Raw genomic sequence first — 25,500 nt, 5'->3', positions numbered from 1 at the left:
AATCCATGCCGGTGTAGTGTGTTACTAATGGTTTTCTTTGAGACTGTGGTCCCAACTCTTCTCAGGTCATTGACCAGGTCCTGCCGTGTAGTTTTGGGCTGATCCCGCACCTTCCTCATGATCATTGATGCCCCACGAGGTAAGATCTTGCATGGAGCCCCAGACCGAGGGAGATTGACCGTCATCTTGAACTTTTTATTTTCTAATAATTGCGCCAACAGTTGCCTTCTCAACAAGCTGCATGCCTATTGTCCTGTAGCCCATCCCAGCCTTGTGCAGGTCTACAATTTTATCCCTGATGTCCTTACACAGCTCTCTGGTTTTGGCCATTGTGGAGAGGTGTCTTTTATACAGGTAATGAGTTCAAACAGGTGCAGTTAATACAAATAATGAGTGGAGAACAGTATAGGGCTTCTTAAAGAAAAATTAACAGATCTGTGAGAGCCGGAAATTCTTACTTCTTACTGGTTGGTAGGTGATCAAATACTCATGTCATGCAATAAAATGCAAATTAATGTTTTTAAATCATACAATGCGATTTTCTGGGTTTTTGTTTTATATTCTGTCTCTCACAGTTGAAGAGTACCTATGATAAACATTACAGACCTCTACAGGAAGTAAGTAGGAAAACCTGCAAAATCGGCAGTGTATCAAATACTTGTTCTCCCCACTGTATGTGCCCAGCTCAAATTTCATGAATCGGGTTTGCATCCACTTTAATGGACCCTTTATGAATTTGTCAAAGACACACCCTCCTTCAAAGAGCATACGAGTGAGGTGGCTTTTACAGGCAGTTTCCAGCTGACCAGGCCTTCAGTCATAAGATTCTGTGCATTGTGATTCTGAGCCATTTTGGAAATTTGTGTCATGGTACATCAACATTGAAAAGATAGGTGCTGTTTTTCTGGTGTTCCACCAGAGTTCAGTCCTGAAAGACAGGATCCTGTTGAGCATTTATTGCGCTAGTCCACTTAGCTGCGGTCTGACAAACCAGGATTGCAACAATAGCTGGTTGCAGGAATAGACCTCAAAATACATCTCAGATTTCAAGTCTGCAGAATCTTTGAAGGAACATCCTCTATTGACACAGTAAGATGTTCGTTTAACACTGAAACAGCATATTTTACTACCAAAACAGTCCACTTTGAAGTGAATTGCAATTTAGTGAAATCAACAATGATTCTCGGGAGGGGTGAAATTATTTTCAGAAGAAACTCAATTTTCATAAATTGCCAGTTCCATTTGTTCATGATTAGGGATTTTTATTTTTATTTTTTTACACTTTCAGGCCTCAGTACCCATAGGGACCTGGGGAGACTGAGTACAATCAAGTGTGACTATACCAAGGCTTCACAGTAGAAGAGAGCATACTTACATTGGCAAGCATATTGCATGAAGCCATACCATCAGGTGTATGAAAGGCTGGAGTGAGAAATCATCTGCTAATATCTAGCACTGCCTTTAGGTCTTCAAAGTTTTCCATGTCTACTTCTTCTAAAGGAAATAGTACCACTTCCAAGTCAGCTAGAGAAGGTGGAAAAGAAGTCTGGCACTTTTAGGCTCTGGCCAATGATGACTGAATTAAGGCCATTAGTTGTCAGAAAAATTCGGACATATTTGCAGAGAAGTTTGCCCTGTTCGGATAGGCCAGTACTTGGGTGCCTGAGATAGAGCTAGAGATGGATGCAGAAATGCAATGTCACTTTGAGCAGTTTGACGGCTTTACATGATAGGGCTTTAGATGGTAGGCTCAAAAATTGCATGCAATGTCAAGCTGCTGCTAACAAAGCAAACTGAATATTTTCATGCATTAAAAAGGGTATTAACTCCAGGGATAAAGCGATAATTCTCCCACTCTTAAAGACTTTGGTCTGGCCTCACCTGGAGTATACTGTCCAGTTATGGGCACCAGTCATCAGGAAGGATGTACTGGAAATGGAGCAAGTACAAAGAACGGCAACAAAGTTAATAAAGGGTCTGGAGGATATTCGTTATGAAGAAAGGCTGTGGGCACTGAACTTATTCTCTCTGGAGAAGAGACGCTTGAGAGAGGATATGGTTTCAGCTTACAATTACCATACTGGTGACCCCACAATAGGGATAAAACTTTTTCGCAGAAGGGAGTTTAATAAGACACGTGGCCACTCATTAAAATTAGAAGAAAAGAGGTTTAACCTTACACTGTGCAGAGGGTTCTTTACTGTAAGAGCAGCAAGGACGTGGAATTCCCTTCCACAGGCGGTGGTCTCAGCGGGGGGCATCGATAGTTTCAAAAAAATTTTAGATAAGCACCTGAACGACCGCAACATACAGGGATATACAATGTAATACTGACATATAATCACACACATAGGTTGGACTTGATGGACGTGTCTTTCTTCAACCTCACCTACTATGTAACTTATATATTGGCAGAGAGAATGTTTGCTACAATTCCCTTGCACCTGGTTTACGTTATTGCTATCACTAAAGGGTACTTTCCTGTGGGGTACTCATGGAATAGGTTGCAGAAATGGGATAAGCCTGTCTGTAGAAGAAAACACAGTAACCCAGATATCAACCATCCTGTAAGCAGAATCCTTGTGGCAAAAGGGAAATGAGTACCTTATAAAGGCTCTGAGCGAAGTTGGTGGTAACAGTGCATTGTGTGTTGTGATGTAACACCTGATCATCCACCTAAGACTATGGCAGGCCTTAGACGGTGCAGAATTTCTTTGACCTGTGGTTGCAGGAAAGAAATTTGCACGATTCCTCCATCAACATAGACGGTGCTGACAGGGGAATCCCTCCTGTGGAGAAGTATTCTCCCCGGCAGGGGGGTGGGGGGAAGCCGTCACCGCCGGGAGAAGACCGTAATTATCACAATAATTGCAAGTAAATCCAGCAGGCTGGTTGTACCTAAGTTGATCAATCAACTTGGTACATTCAGCCTGCCCATACATCGTTCAAACCTTGGCTGGTTCCTGCTGAACTGGCCGAGATTTGAAAGTCTATAGCTGGCCTGAGTGTGAATGGTGGAAGTTTTAGGGCCGGTTCACACCGAGTCACACAGGAACATACTCCCTTTCTGTAAAATTCCTGTGTGATTTGAGTACAGTGTATTTTCAGCCCATTCAATTGAAATTGCACCAAAAGTAAGTGCATGCACTACTTTTAAAACCGCACGGCGTTTGCTATCTGCATTTGGGTTGTTAAATTCACACTGCTGCCCACTGCAGATCACAGACAGCGCATTTTGAACATGTTCCAGTGTGATCCGGTACTTTCTGTGAAGTTTCAAAGTTTCAAAGTTTCAACGAGTAAATAAAGTCAAACATAAATTTCCTGATCCCTGTTTCCTGTTTAATCGTTTTAACAAATACTATTTAGGAGACACTAATAAGTGTATTGCAAGAAGTAGAGATATTCACATACTTGTTATAGGGCTATAGTTGCATAGTTTGGTTTCACAAAGACACAAGTCCATTTAGTTCAACCAATAAAAGGAAAAAACAAATACACAATCCTATACCCACAGTTGATCCAGAGGAAGGCAAAAAAAACTTCAACAAAGCATGATCCAATTTGCTCCAGCAGGGGAAAATAAATATTCCTGATCCCCCAAGAGACAATTGGATATTCCATGGATCAGCTTTAGCTATAAATGTTAGTATCCAGTTATATTATGTACATTTGGGAAATAATCCAGGCCTTTTTTAAAGCAATATGCTGAGCTGAACAGAACCAGCTCTTGAGGGAGTCTGTTCCACATTTTCACAGCTCTTACTGTGAAGAAGCCTTTCCATATTTGAAGATTAAATCTCTTTTCCACCAGATGTAAAGAGTGCTCCCTTGTCCTCTGTGATGACCTTAAATTCGCCTTTAGAACCAAAGATTTTTTATCTTTATGCATTCTATGCTTTGGGATAAAAAAAAACCTATTGTGTGCAGCCCCCCAATACTTACCTGAGCCCTATCTTGATCAAGCGATCTTGTACGAGAGCCTTGGCTGTCCGGGTCTCTTCCCCCCTCATTGGCTGAGACAGCAGTGGGTGTCATTGGTTCCCGCTGCTGTCAATCAAAGTCAGTGAGCTAATGAGAGAAAGGGGGCGGGGGCGAGCCATAGCTCCGTGTCTGAATGGACATACAGAGCAGCGGCTTAGCTCAAGTGCCCCCATAGCAAGCTGCTTGCTGTGGTGGCAGGAGGGCGGGGCCAGGAGCGCCGGCGGGGCACCCAAGAAGAGGAGGATCTGGGCTGCTCTGTGCAAGACCATTGCACAGGGTCTGGGTACTGTTCTGTATTCAACATTTTTATCCCAAAAAAGGACAAAGAAAAAACAGTTGCTGTAACTGCTTAAAAAGAACTGAAGTTCAGTTTTAATTTGTTACTCAGGTCCATCTACAGCAGCGGTTCTCCACCTGGGGGTCGAATGCTGGGCTGTTCCCGGAGCCCACGCCACTCTCCCAGCAGGGCTTTTCCTGGAGCCTGAGGCTGCCTTTTCAGTTCATGGCATGGCTGGGGGGAAGAGTCTAGTGGGAGGGGATGGAAGAGACCCTATCTCATGATTTCGGCATAGGTTACACTGCTGCGAGACACCACAGAGCCGGAGACACAATGAGTAACACTGCCTGTGATTATAGTTGTCATTAAAAGTCCCCACTACAGTTTTCAGATCAGCAGATGACCTTGATCAAGAGCACCTAAGTTGGCTGATCAGAAACCCCCCCCCCCCAAAAGGAGCAAGAGAAAGAAAAAAAAACGAGAGAATACATGGAAGAGCGAGGAAAAGAGGGGAAGGAACAAAGAAAAAGGGAGAGAAATATTTCGAGAAAGAACAAGAAAGACAGATAGAGAGAGATGGGGAAAAAATAAAATAATTAGGGTAGAGAGAGAGAGATAAAAGGGAAAGAAGGGAGAACAAAGAGAAAGAATGGTACATCCAAAAATGTATCAGAAGGGGTTTTAATACTGTACGAGTGGAAGGGACTCAGGGAGCACTAAATGTCCGCAAGTAAGGGGAGCAAATTACTTGTCTTGCCTTAGGTGCTGACAACCCATGCTGCAAAAATCATGCTGCAAAAATAATTTTAGTGTTAGGGGTCCCCACAACTTGAGAAATTTTATCGAGGGGTCACGACATGAGAGGGTTGAGAACCACTGATCTACGGTATTTCACAAAAGTAAGTACACCCCTCACATGTTTGTAAATTTTTTATTCTATCTTTTCATGTGACAACACTGAAGAAATGACACTTTGCTACAATGTAAAGTAGTGAGTGTACAGCCTGTATAACAGTGTAAATTTGCTATCCCCTCAAAATAACTCAACACACAGCCATTTAACGTCTAAACCGCTGGCAACAAAAGTGAGTACACCCCTAAGTGAAAATGTCCAAATTGGGCCCAATTAGCCATTTTCCCTCCCCAGTGTCATGGGAATCGTTAGTGTTACAAGGTCTCAGATGTGAATGGGGAGCAGGTGTGTTAAATTTGGTGGTATCACTCTCATACTGGTCACTGGAAGTTTAACATGGCACCTCATGGCAAAGAACTCTCTGAGGATCTAAAAAAAAGAATTGTTGCTCTACATAAAGATGGAATAGGCTATAAGAAGATTGCCAAGACCCTGAAACTGAGTTGCAGCATTGTGGACAAGACCATACAGCAGTTTAACAGGACAGGTTCCACTCAGAACAGGCCTCGCCATGGTCAACCAAAGAAGTTGAGTGCACGTGCTCAGCATCATATCCAGAGGTTGTCTTTGGGAAATAGACATATGAGTGCTGCCAGCATTACTGCAGAGGCTGAAGAGGTGGGGGGGTCAGCCTGTCAGTGCTCAGACCATACGCCGCACGCTGCATCAAATTAGTCTGCATGCCTGTCGTCCCAGAAGGAAGCCTCTTCTAAAGATGATGCACAAGAAAGCCCGCAAACAGTTTGCTGAAGATGAGCAGACTAAGGACATGGATTACTGGAACCATGTCCTGTGGTCTGATGAGACCAAGATAAACTTATTTGGTTCAGATGGTGTCAAGCGTGTGTGGCGGCAACCAGGTGAGGAGTACAAAGATAAGTGTGTGTTGCCTACAGTCAAGCATGGTGGTGGGAGGGTCATGGTCTGGGGCACAGGTTGCCAATGCTGCTGTCCAAGGATGGATCCACTGCGCCTCCATAGAGTAGAACCTTCCAAGGCAGGAAGCGCGTTACTGGCCAGATTACCAGGTAAAAGTAAATGGGGAAGAGGGAGGGGGCGGTCAAAGAAAAAAAAAAAGTAAATGCTACAGTGGTGGTTGTAAAGGTACAAGGTTTTATTTACCTTCATGCATTCTATGCATGAAAGTAAAAAAAAAAAAACTTGTGTGTGCAACAGCCCCCCCCCCCCTAATACTTATCTGAGCCCCATCTCAATCCAGCGATGTCCACGAAAGCCTTGCCTCTCCGGGGACTTGCACTCCTGGTTGGCTTTTAGCAGCAGCGGGAGTCATGGGCTCCCACTGCTGTCAATCACAGCCAGTGAGCCAATCAGGAGACGGAGGGGGGCGGGGCTGAGCCACGGCTTCCTGTGTTAATGGCCAGAGCCACGACTCGGGAGCGCACCTGCTTGGGTGCCCCCAGAGCAAGCTGCTTTGAACCTGCTCTGAACCTCACAGTGTTTAGAGCTAAGCACACGATTCTGAGCATATAGAAGTGATCAGATTGCTATAAAGCCACTCAAATGACTTTCTGCTAGAAAACTGGTAGCCACAAGAAAAAAAAAAAACCTTAGACCCCTTTTACACCAAGGCGTTTTAGCGCTAAAAATAACGCTATTAAAACGCTTATAAAACGCTCCCCATGCATCTCAATGGACCCTTTCACACTGTGGCGTGGCGTTGGCGGGGCGTTGAGAAAAGTCCTGCAAGCAGCATCTTTGGAGCAGCTTTTGGGCGTTGAAAAAAGCACTTCAAAAACGCCCTTCTCCATTGAAATGAATTGAAAACACTGTAAAAACGCCTGAATAGCGCCTATAATCTGCCCTGAACTGTAGAAAAGTCACATAAACTCACAAAAAGGTACATGCAAGCAGAAAAGAGAGCATCTACAACAACAGGACTGAAATTGTGGGAGGGTCAGAATGATTAAACAGACCATCAAAGTGCCAAAAAAAGAATTAATCCCAGAAAAATGAAGATTTGAAGTAAAACAAGACACTGCTTGTTACTTTACAAGACACTGCTTGTTTTACATGATCTCACAAAGGATAAACATGCAAGCAGAAAGATAGCATCAATAACACATGCTTCAATAACGCTTGAAAAACGCTGTTAAAACGCCTGCAGCATTACGTTAATGTTACTGCTAGCGCCCCTAAAATGCGGTAATAACGCTAAGGTGTTTTAGGGCGTTTTTGAAGCACCTTGGTGTAAAAGTTAGGCCCCTTTCATACTGAGGCGTTGCAGAACCGCGCTAAAAACAATGAGCGTTATTAGTGTGGTTTTAATGCGTTTTTGCCGCGTTAGCGCTAAAAATAGCGCTAACACCCATGCGTTTTAATCGCGTTTTTTAAGCGTTAGCATCAGCAAACATCCCTACCCCCTTACATCACATCCTGTGCACTTCCTGTGTTTTCGTCAGAGAAGAAATAGAACAGGGAGAAGATGGAGTTTCATGAGCTGCTGTTGTTGTTTGTGCTACATGATTGGGAACATATTCTCCAACAACAGAGACCGCAACGTCGCTTTTGGGTTCTTCCCTTCCAACAAATGCACTCAGAGAGAGGACAATTTGTGCTGCTTTATCATGACCTGAGAGAGCACCCTGATAAATTCAAAAATTACACTTGGATGAGCATTGCAACGTAAGTATATCCTAGTTCTCTAAACCCACTCCCGGTAGTCCCAAAGTCCCTTATCCCATTCCCGGTAGTCCAAAACCCCTAATGCCAGTCCCGGTAGTCCCTATCCCCCACTCCTCCATGTCCCAAACTCCTAACCCTAATCCCACCTCTCCTAATCCCACCTCTCCTAGTCCCAAACTCCTAACCCTAATCCCACCCCTCCATGTCCCAAACTCCTAACCCTAATCCCACTCCTCCATGTCCCAAACTCCTAACCCTAACCCCACTCCTCCATGTCCCAAACTCCTAACCCTAACCCCACCTCTCCTAGTCCCAAACTCCTAAACCTAATCCCACCTCTCCTAGTCCCAAACTGCTAACCCTAATCCCACCTCTCCTAGTCCCAAACTGCTAACCCTAATCCCACTCCTCCATGTCCCAAACTCCTAACCCTAATCCCACCTCTCCTAGTCCCAAACTCCTAACCCTAATCCCACCTCTCCTAGTCCCAAACTCCTAACACTAATCCTAATCCCACCTCTCCTAGTCCCAAACTCCTAACCCTAATCCCACTCCTCCATGTCCCAAACTCCTAACCCTAATCCCACTCCTCCATATCCCAAACTCCTAACCCTAATCACCACGTCTCCTAGTCCCAAACTCCTACTCCCTGTGGTTTTTAACAAATCTGTTTCTTTTCGTAGATTTGACTTTCTTCTTGATCTGCTGACACCTGCGTTGTTGAGACAGGATACTAATTTCAGGGATGCAATATCACCATGCGAATGCTTACATATAATGCTGAGGTAAGCTATTTTATGATTACATGCATTTATATTTACATTCATAAACTATAAACATACTACCATTTTTTTTTTTAATGAACATTTATTTTTTCAAATTACACAACATATGCATAAAATGTAATACTGTACATTTTTTTTAGAATAATAGAAATCTATATAATAATTTATTATCATCTTTACTATATGAACCTTTATTTCCAAAAAAAAGCTCATGGAAAAAATGTTTTCTAATAACGAAAAAATATATAAGAAGATTTAAAATAAAAATAATCAATAAACAGGAAAAAAATATGACATGAAGGTTTAATAACACTTGTAATTCAAATGTAATCAGCAAACTCAAAATATATAACTAATTCCTAATTACAGATCTTGATAAAATGAGGGGTGAGGGTGTGAATCCTCTCTAGCGGTGTTAGGAGGAGGAGCTTGAATTGGGGGATAGTAATTAGGGGGCATGTCGTATTGGCCTGCATGGAACCTTGTATTAAATTGGGGGGTCATGGACATAACGTTTGGTCTACATGGAGGATTATAAGAAGAGGCATGATAAAATGATTATTCCCATGGATTCCCATAACGAACATGTTGTTGTGGGTTTGGATTTTCTGAGGGTTGGGCGTGTACACTTGGAGGATTTGATTTCTGTTGGTAAGATTTAATCACTTCTATAATGTCAATTCGAAGATCACATTGGAATTCTTGGTTCACCTGCGCAATCTGAGGAATCAAACTTTAAGTACAAGATGATATCTCGTTTTCATTTTTTTGGCTATCAATCAGGTTTCTGACCACGTCATTGAATTCCTGCGTTTGCTGTTTTTTTTTTAGGTTTGGCTCTGGAATTTGACTTTCGTGGTGGCTCCGGTGTTGTTTCTCTAATATCTTCAACATTTTCCTCTTCGACAGCTTGTGGTTCATTAGTAGTGTTGTTTTCTTGAGTAAGCTCTGCCTCACTCTCACTACTGAAATTGCTTTCTGTTCTGAATAAAATATAAATGATTAGACAGTGCTACATGATTATTGCTATTATTTCTATACATTTCTTTTAAACAAACTTTTTTTAAACAATGTATAAAATTTTACTACTTACTGTCTGTCCTGCATCACTGGTTTTAAAAATTCCAACTCTTAGTAGTAACAGTAAATTCTCCCTTTTTTCCCACTGGATCCACTTCTAATTTGTTGTTGTCTCACTAACTCTCGTTTAAAGTTATCTCTTAATGTTTTCCATCGCTGCTTGATCAGTTTTACTGAAAGATAAAATACATTTTTTCTTTTACAGATATCTTGCAACAGGAAATACTTACTCATCACTGCAATATGAATTTCGAATTGGGATATCAACCATAAGTGAAATTGTGAAGAAAACATGTAATGCAATCTGGAATCTGAGAAGTACATTCATGCCAATTCCAAATAAGGATAAATGGGAAGATGTTGCCCAGCAATTTTTGAACAAGACCAATTTTCCAAACTGTTTAGGAGCTATTGATGGAAAACATATTAGGCTAATAAAACCATGTCAGTGGATGTGTCATGAAGATCCTGCCAGTAATCGGCGCTTCAGGCGCACTGGAACACGGCCACAGGCACTACCGCGCATGCGCGCGCTGTCACGCACGGGCACGCGCGCACTCCCGCTGGCGTCAGGCGGGCTATTTAAACCTGCCTGTCACACTAATCTCCGCTGTCTGCTCTACAGCGTTCTGACCTGATCTGAACCCTTCTGTTATCTGACCCGGCTTCCTGTTGTGACTATCCAGCTATCTGCCTGCATCTGACCCCCTTGGCTTGCCTGACCATTCTCCTGTTTCATCCCTGGTACCTCTGCTGTCCGCCCAATATCGACCACTGGCCTGTTTGACCATTCCTCTGCCTGATACCAGTATCCAGTCTGTTACCTGCTGCTTGTTCCTGGTTTCAGTCCAGCGCTCCAGTATCCAGTCTGTTACCTGCTGCTTGTTCCTGGTTCCAGTCCAGCACTCCAGTATCCAGTCTGTTACCTGCTGCTTGTTCCTAGTTCCAGTCCAGCGCTCCAGTATCCAGTTTGTTACCTGCTGCTTGTTCCTGGTTCCAGTCCAGCGCTCCAGTATCCAGTCTGTTACCTGCAGCTTGTTCCTGGTTCCAGTCCAGCGCTCCAGTATCCAGTCTGTTACCTGCTGCTTGTTCCTGGTTCCAGTCCAGCACTCCAGTTCCTGCCTACTTACTTGCTGTGGTTCCTGGTTCAGTCTGCATTCCAGTCTCCAGTCTTCTCTTCAGTTCCTGGTTCCAGAGGTTTCCACCACTCCTGAACTTCTGGTGACTGTTGATCCTGCCAGGCACCCATACCACTCCTTACTCCTGTGTCCTCTGTCTCCATTCCAGAGGAACGAGAGTGGGAGCCGTAGGGGAGGCCTCCCTCTGCACTTCAGGCTCAAAACCTACCGGGTACGTGACAGGATGCCTGTACTATTATAAAAAGTATTTTTCTGTTGTTTTGGTCGATGCAGACTACAAATTAATTATGTAGATATTGGATCGTTTGGGAGCAGTGCAGACTCCGCTGTTTTCCAGCATAGTAGATTCGGAAAACGTCTTGCCTATAATGAATTAGATTTACCAGATAACCGACCACTGCCCGGAACAGAGGGACCTGATATGCCATTTGTGTTTGTAGCCGACGATGCGTTTGCTATTGACGAACGTCTCATGAAACCATATTCGCTGAGAAATCTAGATACAAGAAAGAGGATCTTCAATTACGGGCTGTGTCAGGCACGTAGACTTTTGGAATGCGCTTTTGGTATACTGGCGAACAAGTGGCAAATTTTTCTAAAACCAATAAACCTTAACATGCATGTAAGGTAATTAAGGCCGCGTGTATATTACATAATTTGGTGAGAGAGATGGAGTAAATTTTGAGGATACACTGTCACACAATATTGAACCTGCCAATTTTCTTCATGTACGTGGACCATATTCACAATTAGAGATGCTTTTGCGGACTGCTTTATGAGGCCGGCTAGTGCACTGAGTTGGCAAGAAAACATGATGTAAACCTTCAATTTACAGCCTTTATTGTATTTCAGACTAAATATTTCCTTTGAGGGGCGTGTCCAAGATGGCAATGGGAGCAGACATGTCTGTCACGTACCTTGTGGACGAGCCCGACTTGGAGGGGATGGCCTCTCTTGTGGCTCCGACTCAAGGGCCCTGGTAGGATATACAGGAAGCACAAGAGTCAGGAGTGGCACGAGTGCCTGGCAGGATCAACAGCAGGAAGTGGGTCTAGAACTCAGGAAGCGCTGTGCAGTAGAACTTCAGACTGAGCTGGAAGGTAGACTGGAACCTGGAAGGAGCTAGATCAGCAGACTGGTGCAGCAGACTGGAACCAAACAGCAGACTGGAACTGGATAACAGACTGGAACACTGGTGCAGCAGACTGGAAACACACAGCAGACTGGAACCAGATAGCAGACTGGAACACTGGTGCAGCAGACTGGAATCAAACAGCAGACTGGAACCGGATAGCAGACTGGAACACTGGTGCAGCAGACTGGAAACACACAGTAGACTGGAACCAGATAGCAGACTGGAACACTGGTGCAGCAGACTGGAATCAAACAGCAGACTGGAACTGAAGTCAGTATACTAGGCTGGAGAGTCAGACAAGCCGGATTGATAGCCAAGCGGACTGTGGATAAGACAGAGGGTCAGGCAGAAGAGTGGTCAGACAAGCCGGGGTCAAATTCAGGCAGAAGACAGGGATGGTCGGAGACAAGCCGGGATCAGATGCAGGCAGATAACAAGGATAATCAGGAACAAGCCGGGTCTTTGGTACAGAAACAGGCTCTCACACGTAACGCTGTAGAGCAGACAGCAAGATCCCCGTGTGACAGCTAGGTTTAAATAGCCCACCTGGCACGCGCGCGCACGATCGCGCAACTGCACGCACAAGACGCCTGTTACTGGCAGGATCTTCCTGACATTGCCCCCCCCCAAGGGGCAGCCTCCGGATGCCCAACCGGCCCATTTCTCAGGATGGGTTCTCTTAAAGGATTGAACTAAGCTTTTAGCATGGATGTTCTCCTCAGGCTCCCAAGAGTTCTCTTCCGGGCCATACCCTTTCCACTTGATCAGGAATTGGGCTTGATTATTCCTCTTCCTGCAATCAAGGATGGCTTCGATTTCAAATTCTTCCTCTCCGTCCACTATTACAGGGTCCGGGGGATTCAGATTCTGTTCAGGAAAAGGGTTGGAGACAAAAGGTTTCAACGGGGAGATGTGAAAAACAGGATGAATCCTGAGTGAGTCCGGGAGTTCCAGCTCATATGCTACCTCATTAATTTTCCTTTTTACAGGAAAAGGACCCAGGAATTTAGGACCCAACTTCTTGGAGGGACAAGTCAATTTCAGGTTTACAGTGGATAGCCATACAAGGTTACCTGGTTCAAGTAGCAATTCCCCTCGTCTTTTCCTGTCGAAAGTTTCTTTGTTACGTTTTTGAGACTTCGTCATGGTTTCCTGTAATATTTGGTTATTGGAAGAGAAAAAATGTATTGTTTCCTGGACTGCTGGTACAGAACTTTCAGGAATGGAGTTGGGCAAAAAGGAACGATGAAACCCGTAATTAGCAAAAAACTGACTTTGTTTTGTGGCAGAATGGACAGCATTATTATAGGCAAATTCAGCCAAGGGAAGCAGAGAGAACCAATCATCCTGAGAAAAGGAGAAACAAGAAACAACGATGATATTGCTTGAGAGTCTGGTTGGTCCTCTCAGTTTGGCCATTCGTCTGGGGATGATAGGCGGTGGAAAATGATAGTTCAATTCCTAGGGCTTTACACAGGGCTCTCCAGAATCGGGAAGTAAATTGTACTCCTCAGTCAGAAATGATATTAGCCGGAATTCCATGGAGTTCAATTACTTCTCTAATGAACGTTTGTGCAGTTTCAGGAGCAGCGGGAGTACCCTTCATCGGAATAAAATGAGCCATTTTGGATAACCGATCTACCACCACAAAGATGGCAGTGTGCCCCTCAGCCGGAGGCAACTCGACAATGAAGTCAATGGACAACATCTTCCATGGCCTGCTTGGGACAGGTAGAGGTTTCAGTAATCCCAGGCCCTGGTTCTACTGACTTTATTCCGAGCACAGGTGGTACAGAATTCCACGTATTTCTTGCAGTCTTTAAACACTTGGAGCCACCAGAAGGTGTGCAGGATAAGATCAGCCATCTTGGTAACACCAAAATGCCCTGCTAGTGCGTGATCATGACAAAGTTCTAAAATTGTGACCCGTAGGCCTTCAGGTACAAAGATCTTACTTCCGAATCAAAACAGACCATCCTTTGATTGTAGTTTTGTCCTTTTGGCAGGTACCGACCCTACTGAAGCTTGCTTAATCCGGGAGAGTAGATCTTCTTGCAACAGGAAAACATTTCCCGGGGAAAGGATCGTATCTGGAGGTGAGGTTTCTTGAGGCTTGTGGAACATCCTAGACAGAGCGTCAGGTTTTATATTCTTAGAGCCTGGCTGATAAGTCACGTGGAAGGAGAACCTGGAAAAGAACAAGGCCCACCTGGCTTGTCGTGGTCTCAACCTCTTTGCGGATTTCAAATATTCCAGGTTTTTGTGATCTGTGTAGATCAGAATAGGATGAGCAGCTCCCTCCAAAAGGTATCGCCATTCTTCAAGAGCGGATTTTATGGCCAGTAGTTCCCGATCTCTTACATCATAATTCCTTTCTGCAGTTGATAATTTGCGAGAAAAGAAGGCTACAGGGTATAACAAAGCTTTGGTCCCTTGTCGCTGGGAAACAACCGCTCCAACAGCACTCTCGGAAGCGTCCACTTCCAGGACAAACGGTAAAGAGGAATCAGGATGCTTCAAAACAGCAGCAGAAGTAAACAGTCTTTTGAGAGATTCAAAGGCGGATTGAGCTTCTGGCGACCAATGAAAACGCACCCCTTGTTTGGTCAACTGAGTGATGGGGCCAATGATGGCTGAAAACCCCTTAATAAATTTTCTATAGAAATTGGCGAAGCCAATAAAACGTTGGACTCCTTTCTTGTCAGTGGGGGCTGGCCAGTCAAGAATTGCAGCAATCTTATGGGGGTCCATCTTAATCCCTTCCACGGAAATGATTAGTCCCAAAAATGGAATACTTCGCTCGAACTCGCACTTTTCAGCCTTAGCGTACAAGCCATGTAGCCAGAGTCGAGCTAAGTCACATTTAACATGTCTGCGGTGGGAGTCCAGGGAGGAAGAAAAGTTGAGAATGTCATCTAAGTAGACTATGATGAACAGATCCAAGTAGTCCCGGAAGACATCATTTATGAAATACTGAAAGGTTGCAGGGGCGTTGCATAGTCCAAGTGGCATTACCATGTACTCAAAGTGCCCGAAGCGAGTGCGAAAAGCTGTTTTCCAGAGTCTGAGGAATTCCCACTCGAGCCAGTTCATCTTTTAAGGGATCGGAGAGCCCCATACGGAAGTGGTACTGGAGGGCAGCGTCATTCCAGTCCATGTCTGCACTCCATCGGCGGAATTCCGCAACATAGTCCTCTTCTGCCCTACGCCCGTGTTGAAGGGTGTGCAGGGTGGCTTTTGCAGTTGCAGAAAGCTGTGGGTCCTCGTATAGTTGGGCCATTGTGTCAAAGAAGGTAGTTAAATTAGTCAATACCTCGGCTTTCAGTTCCAGAAGGTGGTGAGCCTATGTTTGAGGGTCACCCAGGAGTAACGAGATCAGAAAACCCACTTTAGTGGCTTTAAGTGAAAAGGTGCGAGGCTGAAGGACGAAGTACAGGTCGCACGAATTCCGGAATGTCCTGAATTTACTTTGTTCTCCGGAAAACTTTTCAGGAGTGGGAACTCTTGGTTCAGGAGGCAGCATAACTAATGTAGGGGACGTAGTACTGCTGGCAGAAGTAGACGACAGAGAAGGCCCCTGAGTTACAGTGGGACCAGAAAGTACTTGGACCCGTTCTTCCAGACATGTATATCCTTCCTGGAGACTCTCAACAGCCTGTGTAAGGCCGGCCAGGTGCATACAAAGTTCTTCCATAGGAGAGGCTCCCTGCTTGGGCTCGGTCATGGCTGTCTGCTACTGTCACGTTCCTTGTACTAGCCTGACTTGCAGGGGATGGCCTCTCTTGCGGCTCCGACTCGAGGGCCCTGGTAGGATATACAAGAGTCAGGAGTGGCACGAGTGCCTGGCAGGATCAACAGCAGGAAGTGGGTCTGGAACTCAGGAAGCGCTGTGCAGTAGAACTTCAGACTGTGCTGGAAGGTAGACTGGAACCTGGAAGGAGCTGGATCAGCAGACTGGAACCAAACAGCAGACTGGAACTGGATAGCAGACTGGAACACTGGTGCAGCAGACTGGAACCACACAGCAGGCTGGAACCGGATAGCAGACTGGAACACTGGTGCAGCAGACAGGAACCGGATAGCAGACTGGAACGCTGGTGCAGCAGACTGGAATCAAACAGCAGACTGGAACCGGATAGCAGACTGGAACACTGGTGCAGCAGACTGGAAACACACAGCAGACTGGAACCGGATAGCAGACTGGAACACTGGTGCAGCAGACTGGAATCAAACAGCAGACTGGAACTGAAGTCAGTATACTAGGCTGGAGCGTCAGACAAGCCGGATCAATAGCCAAGCGGACTGTGGATAAGCCAGAGGGTCAGGCAGAAGAGTGGTCAGACAAGCCGGGGTTGGATGCAGGCAGAAGACAGGGATGGTCGGAGACAACCCAGGATCAGATGCAGGCAGATAACAAGGATAATCAGGAACAAGCCGGGTCTTTGGTACAGAAACAGGCTCTCAAGGATCAACACACGTAACGCTGTAGAGCAGACAGCAAGATCCCCGTGTGACAGCTAGGTTTAAATAGCCCGCCTGGCGTTCGCGCCCACTCGTGATCGCGTAACTGCACGCACAGGACGCCTGTTACTGGCAGGATCTTCCTGACAATGTCTGTCTGAGCTCCCCAGGACCGGATATAATAATCCGTTTTTTTACTGGGTGCAGGCCCCTAAAAAGACCCCTTCACATCTCTTCTGACAGGGGGCCACTCCAGAGTACCTGGGGAAAGAATCGGCCGGCCGGGGGTGGGGGGGGGAGAGGATATGGCAGGAGTCAACCTTCATATATTTTCCCCCTTCAAGATGCCATAATCGGCCTCAAGGGGGGCTGAGGGGCATCATCTCCCAAGACCCCCATCATCCAAAAGGGTGGGTATGCAGTGGCGCTCAGTGGATGATCCAGGCCGAGGGGGCCCTATTCGGGCCAATGTATAAGAGAGGCACGTCCTTACGGCCACAGGTGGCTATGGCAGTTATGAGCTGAATTCCCTATCATAGGGATAGTAGTAGCTGAGTAAATGCTGTTGCATTTGGGGTTAGGGCCTGGGTCCTGGATGGGGAAAAGGGGGAAGGAGGGAAGAAGCAGGATACAGACCTGGAACCATCTTTCCATCAATAAGGCCTCAAAGGGTATTCCGAGGCTTAGCTTTCTGGCCTTTGGGGTTCAGAAGTGGGAAACCGTAGGCCGTGGAGGGTAGCAGAACCCAGTATGAAGACCCAGGCCATTGTGTAGAAAAAGGCACGTGGAAGAAAACAGCAGATGACAGCAGCCTGTTCAATCGGGCGTTCAAGTAGGTTACTTATCTGTGCGGGGGTGTGTGGATCCATCTGAAGGCCTCCTCTGGGAACATAAAGAACCGAACAGATTCCCCATCTTCCACCCTCAGCCTGGCCAGGAAGAGCATGCTGTACTTAATATGGTGAGAGCGGAGCCTCGCTCTTACGGCATCAAATGATTGCCGCTGCTTCTGGGTTTCCAGCGAATAATCCGGGAAGATCAGAAGCTCTGCGTTTTGGAAGCGGAGTTCGCCTTGGGCCCTAGCCTCCCTCATCACAATATCTCTGTCTCGAAAATGAAGGAGTTTAAAAATTAAGGTATGGGGTGGTTCTCCTTGGGACCCCCTGGTGGTGGGTATGCGATGAGCCCTTTCCACAGTAAAAAATGGAGAAAAACATGCTGAAGGGAGTAGCTGTTGCAATAAGCGTTCAGCGAAGGCCGTAGGGTTCATGCCTTGCGCCCCCTCAGGGAGTCCCAGAATACATAAATTATTCCTTCTGTTGCGATTTTCTGCATGGGACTCAAGTGTCTTTACCCTGGCTTTAAGTGCGTGAATGTCGGCCCCATGATCACGTACTGTATCCTCCGCCTGGGAGACCCTTTGCTCCACTTCAGTCATTCTGCCACGAAAGGCATCAAAGTCCTTCCTAATAAACTCCACATTGGCTTGAATATGGTCCACCTTACCAGTCAGGGTGGTTATGGCCTGTAGAACTGCCTTGAAATCGGCCGCCGTAGCAGGCAGCTTGTTGGGGTCTTCGGCCTGGTTCTCCATCTGGGCAGGAGTCCTAGGCGAGGCCGTGGCTGTGGCCCTGTCTGTATTGTCGGACCTCGCTGCCTTTTTCCGGGATCGGGGCTAGATCTTCCTCCTTTGCATATCCCGGGAGGGTACCAGGGGCGGAGGGGGACAGGGAGAGCTTGCTGAAATCACCCTTCCCGGCGTCCGGACGGGTAACACGCTGGCCCCGCGAGGCCGTGGGCAGGATTTTTAAGCGAGTCCGCGGCTTCGGCCTAGTCTGCCATGTCCAGTTCTGCCACCTTTTCCCACCCTGCCACCCTGGTTTTTCTCATTCGGCAATGGCTGGAATAATTTGTTTAACTCTGCAACGTTAACGTTTAAGTTTGTACCCCTGGCAGCTGCTGGGAGACTGCACCCGCTTCTTTCTGAACCAGTCTCCAGCAAGAGACTAGATGTAACATCTAACTGCTGAACTGCGGATGCCGTTTTGCACATGTTCCCCCATAACAGGTGTGTTCGCCTTGGTTCTAAGTTGGGATCCTGAGCCTCCCCAAAGTTGGGGCTGGGGTTGGCGGGGTGGGGGAGTTGGTTGGGTATGTTTTGTTATGTTTGGTTCTTTAACTGTTTTTTCACAAGCGATGTAAATATGTATGTCACTAGATATTTGGGATGCCACGTTCTGACTCATATAGTGGTTTGGACCTTGCATCTAATTTTGGGTGGAGGTCCACAGCTTGAAAATGTACCATTAGATAATTATGGCTGACTGTACTATTGTTTCATGGAACACCAGGGGTTTGAACTCCTCTGTAAAGAGGTCATTAGTGTTTCAGTTTCTCAAAACCTATCATCCCCAAATATGTATACTGCAGGAAACCCACTTGACAGGCAGTAAGCTTTTAAGCCTTAGACGGCCCTGGGTGGGACATCAGTACCACTCCACGTACACTAACTACTCTAGGGTGGTCAGCATTCTTGTTCATAAATCTCTACCATTCAGACTGCTGGCGCTGGAACTAGACCCGGAGGGTCACTTTGTTATACTCCATGCCATGGTAGACAGATTGGAGCTAGTGGTGGTGGGACTGTACCTGCCCCCCCCCGGCTTTCACGAGATTACTTAACCGGCTTATCTCTAAAGTTGCCGCCTATACTACAGATAATGTGGTGATGCTGGGGGACTTCAACCTGGTCCCGGATCCTGGGATGGACAGATTCTCACCCGGAGCGGGCTCATCTTCAGAGCTGCTCGCCTGGGCGGAAGCCTCTAACCTCACTGATGTCTAAAGATGGCGTAACCCCTCTCGGAGGGCCTATACATGCCACTTGTTGGCCTCACACAAAACCCTTTCACGAATAGACCTTGCCTATGTGGGGGGGCTGTCCTACCCAGGGTCAGGGATATCCCCATTCTCCCCCGTGGCATATCCGATCACTCCCCATTCGCCTTGAAGCTGAGCATGTCCTGTACACCGGGGGAGAGTCTGTGGAGACTGTCCAGGTTCTGGCTGTCTGATTCCAGAATATCTGAACCCTTTAGGTCTGAGGCGATGCAGTATTGGCGGGAATTGGATCAATCGGTGTCTCTGTCTCACGTCTTGGGACGCATTCAAGGCCTTCACCAGGGGTAGCTTGCAGTCACATATCCGCAAGATCCGTAAGGATCTGAGGGAGGAGACTCGAAAGGCTGAGGAAAGGGTGACAGTACTTGAGGAGGAATACTCAGAGTCAGGGACTCCGAGAGCATACTCCTAACTTTCAGGCAGCGTTGAGGGATAGTCTCTTGTTACGAACATCAACCAAAACTCAATTCCTACATCAGTCCCAAATAATCTTTGAACACAGGGAAAAACCTGGTAGTATGCTGGCATGGCTGGCGAGGGAAAGCTCCTCCCTGGTGACTATCTCAACCATATGCGATTCGGATGGGACGATCCTAACAGATCCCTTTTCCATTAATGATAGATTTGCATCATTCTATCGAGACCTATATGGTTCTCGAATGGAGTGCATGGACGAAGAGTTGATGACATACCTCGACTGGGTGGAGCTCCCTTGCCTGACATCCACATTTAGAGAAGCTTTAGACTTATCCGATTAGAGGAATTACAGAGAGCAGTAGCCTCCTTGCAAAATAGCAAAACGCCAGGCCCAGATGGAATACCTGCCGAATTTACTTATGCAGAGGAAATACTACCACCGTTCAAATTAGTACTGTAAAAAGCCATGGAAGGGGACTCATTACCCCCGACAATGTCTGAGGCAGTTATAGTGGTCATCCTTAAACCTGGTAAGCCCCCTGAACAGTGTTCTTCGTACCGCCCAATCTCCCTCCTTAATGTGGACGCCAAGCTGTTGGCTAAGGTGTTGGCCAGTCGACTGAACACTGTGATTATGGCATTGGTCCACGCAGGCCAGTCCGGATTTATGCCGGGCAGGGGGACCGACATAAACATTTGACGCCTCCTTACACATCTCTCTAGGGCAAGCGGGGATGGCTCAGAGGTAGTCGCCTCTCTAAACGCTGAAAAGGCTTTTGACTCGGTTGAGTGGAGCTAACTCGCGGTCCTTTGCAAATTCGGGTTTGGCCCTCGTTTTATCAGCTGGGTCCAGATGCTATACCACAACCCCACGGTCCATATACGCACAAATACTTCACTATCCTTGCCGTTTCCCCTGTCCCAGGGCACCAGACAGGGTTGCCCACTATTCCTGGATTATTTGCGCTAGCCATGGAACCCATGGCAGCTCGTATTAGATCCGCCCCTTCAGTAAAGGGAATCCAAGTCGGTGTAATAACAGATAAAATATCCTTATATGCCGATGATACCCTCCTCTTTCATCAAGACATCTCCTCCCTCCCAGCACTTCAAATAATAGATGAATTTGGCTCATTTTTGGGTATCAAGGTTAATTGGGGGAAATCACTCCTTTTTTCATTAAATGCGTTAGGCCCCCACTCACCAACAGGCACCCCCCTAAATTGGACATATGAATTCAAATACCTAGGAGTAAGGGTCGGGATTCTGTTGTCCTCATACTATGAGTTCAACTTTCAACCATTGCTTAAAAACTTCTCACAGAAATGTATAGCCTGGAAGACCCTCCCCTATCACCAGCGGGTAGAGTAAACTTAGTTAAGATGGTTTATCTCCCCAAATTCCTTTACCTTTTTAGAAATGCCCCTCTGATCCCCCGGCTTCGTTCTTCGCCATAATAAAAAGTATAATATCTTCCTTTGTTTGGAAGGCCCCCACGATTAGCCATTACCACCCTTCAGTTGCCCATCACCAAGGGAGGCCCGTCCCTACCAGATTTTCAGATCTACTTCTGGCGACCGTCCTGGTGACGGTCAGATGGTGGTTTTCCCAACCACAGGACAACCCAGCAATGACCTTGGAAGCAGCCATAATGGGATCATACTCCTCCCTCAGCAACGTGGTATTCATGGGGATGAGATCTCACCCTGGCATCACGGAGCTGATGTGCACAACCATCAATGTATGGAATAAAGCCAGGACAAGTTTCGGTTCCCCCCAGACGTTCTCTCCCCACATCCCTCTCTGGGGCAATCCCAACCTATCACACATGAATTCCGTTCCAGACCCCCAGGTTTGGGCAAGGAAGGGTATAGTCAGATTGAAGTATATAGTTACAGGGGGTAAACTGAGATCCTTTTCTGATCTCAAAAGTGCCTACTCACTCTAGGGGTGGATGTTGTTTCCATACTACCAGCTTCGACATGTGTATAGGAAACAGTTCCCAGTGCAGCTTATACTGATATCAGACTCTGTGGAGGGACTACTTACTGCCAAGAGAATAGATAAACTCCTCTCCTCCCTGTACTTCCACTTGTCCATAGCTCCTTTGAAGAAACTTGAAAAAAACGTAGAAAAGTGGAAATTAGACATCCCAGATCTGTCAGAGGAGAAATGGGAGACATGTATATCTTCCTTTGTCACTAATATGATCTCGGCCAGAGACCGATTTATGCAGGTCAAGTTCCTCCACAGAGCCTACTACACTCCAAAGCGGTTAACAATTATGAATCCTAACACCCGGGTGGCCTGCCCTAGATGTGATCAGAGCTCCGCCTCCTTCTTTCATATGACATGGTCATGCCCCCGCCTCGGAGAGTATTGGTCAGGGATACCTGACACCCTTAGCCGGGTCACCTCCCTGGAGCTGGAAACAGACCCCAAAATGATGCTGCTAAATGTTTTTGACCCCAGGGTAAGGGGCAAATACACTAGACTATTCCTGAGTTATGCTACTATTTATGCCCGCAGAGAGATATACATTGGAAGGATGCTACACCTCCCAGGGTGTCCTCATGGTGCCTAACACTGAACTCGGTGTTGCCATTGTATAAGCTTACCTATGCCAACCGAAACTGCCATGGCAAATTTGACAAGATATGGTCGGGATGGATAGATGCCTGGGCCACAGAACTGGCGGAAAATCACTAAGATATTGTTGCTAGACCTGCCCTGCAATAGTGTACCACTGCTACGATCTCCTGATTGTCTAATTATTATTTGAGCTTTGTGAACTTAGCAAAGTAGATGAGGTCCCTCCTTTGCTCCCCTCCCTCCTCCTCCTACCCCCCCTCCTCTTCCCCTCCCATCCCATCCCCCCCTTTTTTATCTTCCACGTATCCTGCCTTTCCCTACGCCCCCACCTCCCCAGGACCTCCTTATTTAGTATTGCTGGAATCTTCTACCTCCGAACCCATATCCTAATGTGATGTAACTTGACAGCTCTTCACATCTTTCTCCTGCTTAAAGGTGCAGCCCATTTGTCCTGTGTCATTTCATATAACTATTTTCTGTGAACAACTGTGTATATGCATTGCTTGTATTGAAAAAATCGAACAAACATTTTCTTCTTGTTAAAAAAAAAATATTTCTTTTGAATAGTTTGATGTATGTTTATTAAAGCCATGTATCAATTCACTACTGTTACATGTTATAATAAATTCACTTGTTAATATTTTTTGTGAGTGAATTATATTAAATTACTACATTACATTATAAAGTTACTAACAATATTTCATAATTAGATTAAAGTCACATTTACAATGATGGGATTAAGTAGGTGTTTGGGACTAGAAGGGTGAGGTTAGGGTTAGGAGTTTGGGACTAGGAGGGGTGAGATTAGAGTTAAGGTTAGGAGTTTGGAACTAGGAGGGGTGGGATTAGAGTTAGGATTGGGGGTTTGGGACTATGAGGGGTCGGATTAGGGTTAGGATTGGGGGTTTGGGACTAGGAGGGGTGGGTATAGGGTTAGAAGTTTGGGACTAGGAGGGGTGGGATTAGGGTTGGGAGTTTGGTACTAGGAGGGGTGGGATTAGGGTTAGAAGTTTGGGACTAGGAGGGGTGGGATTAGAGTTAGGGTTAGGAGTTTGGGACTAGGAGAGGTGGGATTAGGGTTAGGAGTTTGGGACTAGGAGGGGTGGGATTAGGGTTGGGAGTTTGGTACTAGGAGGGGTGGGATTAGGGTTAGAAGTTTGGGACTAGGAGGGGTGGGATTAGAGTTAGGATTGGGGGTTTGGACTATGAGGGGTGGGATTAGTGTTAGGGTTAGGAGTTTGGGACTACGAGGGGTGGGGTTAGGGTTAGGAGTTTGGGACTATGAGGGGTGGGATTAGGGTTAGGAGTTTGGGACTAATGGGAAAAGAAATAGGGTAAAGAATACCAGGATTGGGAATAGGAACTAGATTGGGATTTGAACTTACTTTTCTCAGCTTTTTGTTTTTTTTGATAGGGAATTCCAGTTTTCTATATGAAGGTCGGCCACAGCATTCCATCCAGTTCTTTTCTTCAAGCGGTTGGAGTACCAGTTATGTTTCTTGTCCCAAAGTTCTGGGTGCCTCCGCATTGTGTCAATAAATTCCTCTGGATCTCAAATACCAGAGGGTCTTTCTGCTACGACTTCTGCAGCTGTAGGCTGCATCTCTACAGATTCCTCCTCCATGATGATACTCTGTCTTGCTCTGTCTGGTCTCCTCTCCCCTTCTCAACAGGATTTCCTGGTATCCCAGCATCCTCCACTGTACTGCGGTCATGTGACCTTCCCACAGCTTCTGGGCGGTTTTAAAGCGGTATTACCGCGGTTTTACAGCCGTTCCCATTCATTTCAATGGGGATAGTCATTTTTACAGCTCTATTTTATGCGCCCAAAATATGCTCCAAAAAAGCTGTTTGCAGGATTTTTTTCAATGCACAGCCAGCGCAACGCCTCAGTGTGAAAGGTTACACTGAGATACATGGGAGGCGGTATTTAGGCGGTAATTTTAGCGCTAAAACCCCTAAAAAACGCCTCAGTGAAAGGGGCCGTAGTTAGACTTATCGGTGATGGTATTTCTAAGAGCCTTTCAGGACAGCACCTGGAGAGATCGCAGCTCCACCCATTTTCCCAGGAAACACTGCTGACCTTTAAAAGAGAAGTATGGAATGGGTTAAATAACTAGTACATATTACATTAATCACATATCAGCCAATATTTTTTTCCTACCTCTTTTCGTTTTTACAGCATGTGCACATGAACTTTCCTTCAGCTGGCAAAAACTGTCTGAAAAGTTCTCAGGGGGTATATACAACTTCAACAACACACCAACACACCTCCTGCCTCTGTCCCCCCTCCCCTGAGAGACATGGCTGTGTTATGAACGAGTACGTTGGTCACATGGTTCTGTTTCCATAGTAATAGGACCTCATACAGGAAACAGAAGCTGACTGCTTGGCCAGATGGTAAACAATGTGCCTCTAATCTACTGCTGAGAATATGAGATAAAATTTTGAAAGGCTTGTCAGGATTAGGGATGAGCCGAACAGCTCAGACACACCAGAACATGCAAACAGGCAAAAAATTTGTTCAAACACGCAAACACCGTTAAAGTCTATGGGACGCGAACATGAAAAATCAAAAGTGCTAATTTTAAAGGCTTATATGCTTGGTATTGTCTTAAAAAGTGTTTGGGGACCCGTGTCCTGCCCCAGGGGACATGTATCAACGCAAAAAAAAGTTTCAAAAACGGCCATTTTTTCGGGAGCAGTGATTTTAATAATACTTAAAGTGAAACAATAAAAGTGTAATATTCCTTTAAATTTCATACCTGGGGGGTGTCTATAGTATGCCTGTAAAGGGGCGCATATTTCCCATGTTTAGAACAGTCTGCCAGCAAAATGACACGTCTAAAGGGAAAAAAAAAGTAATTTAAAAGTGCTAGCGCTAGTGCCGGCTATAATGAATTGTCAGTCCGGCAATACACATAAAAGTTCATTGATAAAAACGGCATGGAATTTCCCCACAGGGGAAACCCGAACCAAAATTTAAAAAGAAAATGCGTGGGGGTCCCCCTAAATTCCATACCAGGCCCTTCAGGTCTGATATGGATATTGAGGGGAACCCCGCGCCAAAATTAAAAATGAAAATGCCGTGGGTTCCCCCAAAAAATCCATACCAGACCCTTATCCGAGCACGCAACCTGGCAGGCCGCAGGAAAAGTGGAGGGGATGAGAGA

General features: G+C 46.1%; 1 long non-coding RNA gene across 1 annotated transcript; it reads right to left on the bottom strand.

The window, feature by feature from the left end:
- Positions 1–8,927: 8,927 nt before the first annotated feature.
- LOC141145868 (uncharacterized) lies at positions 8,928–24,672 on the bottom strand. The gene is made up of 4 exons (XR_012244684.1): positions 24,492–24,672; positions 23,713–24,410; positions 9,696–9,855; positions 8,928–9,585 (listed from the first exon to the last, which is right to left on the bottom strand). It is a non-coding gene; the product is annotated as an uncharacterized lncRNA (long non-coding RNA).
- Positions 24,673–25,500: the final 828 nt, after the last annotated feature.

Source organism: Aquarana catesbeiana, linkage group LG05, assembly GCF_042186555.1.
Source record: "Aquarana catesbeiana isolate 2022-GZ linkage group LG05, ASM4218655v1, whole genome shotgun sequence".
NCBI lineage: Eukaryota > Metazoa > Chordata > Amphibia > Anura > Ranidae > Aquarana > Aquarana catesbeiana.
Note: the sequence above shows the minus strand (reverse complement) of the source record. Positions and strands in the feature narration are given on the sequence as shown.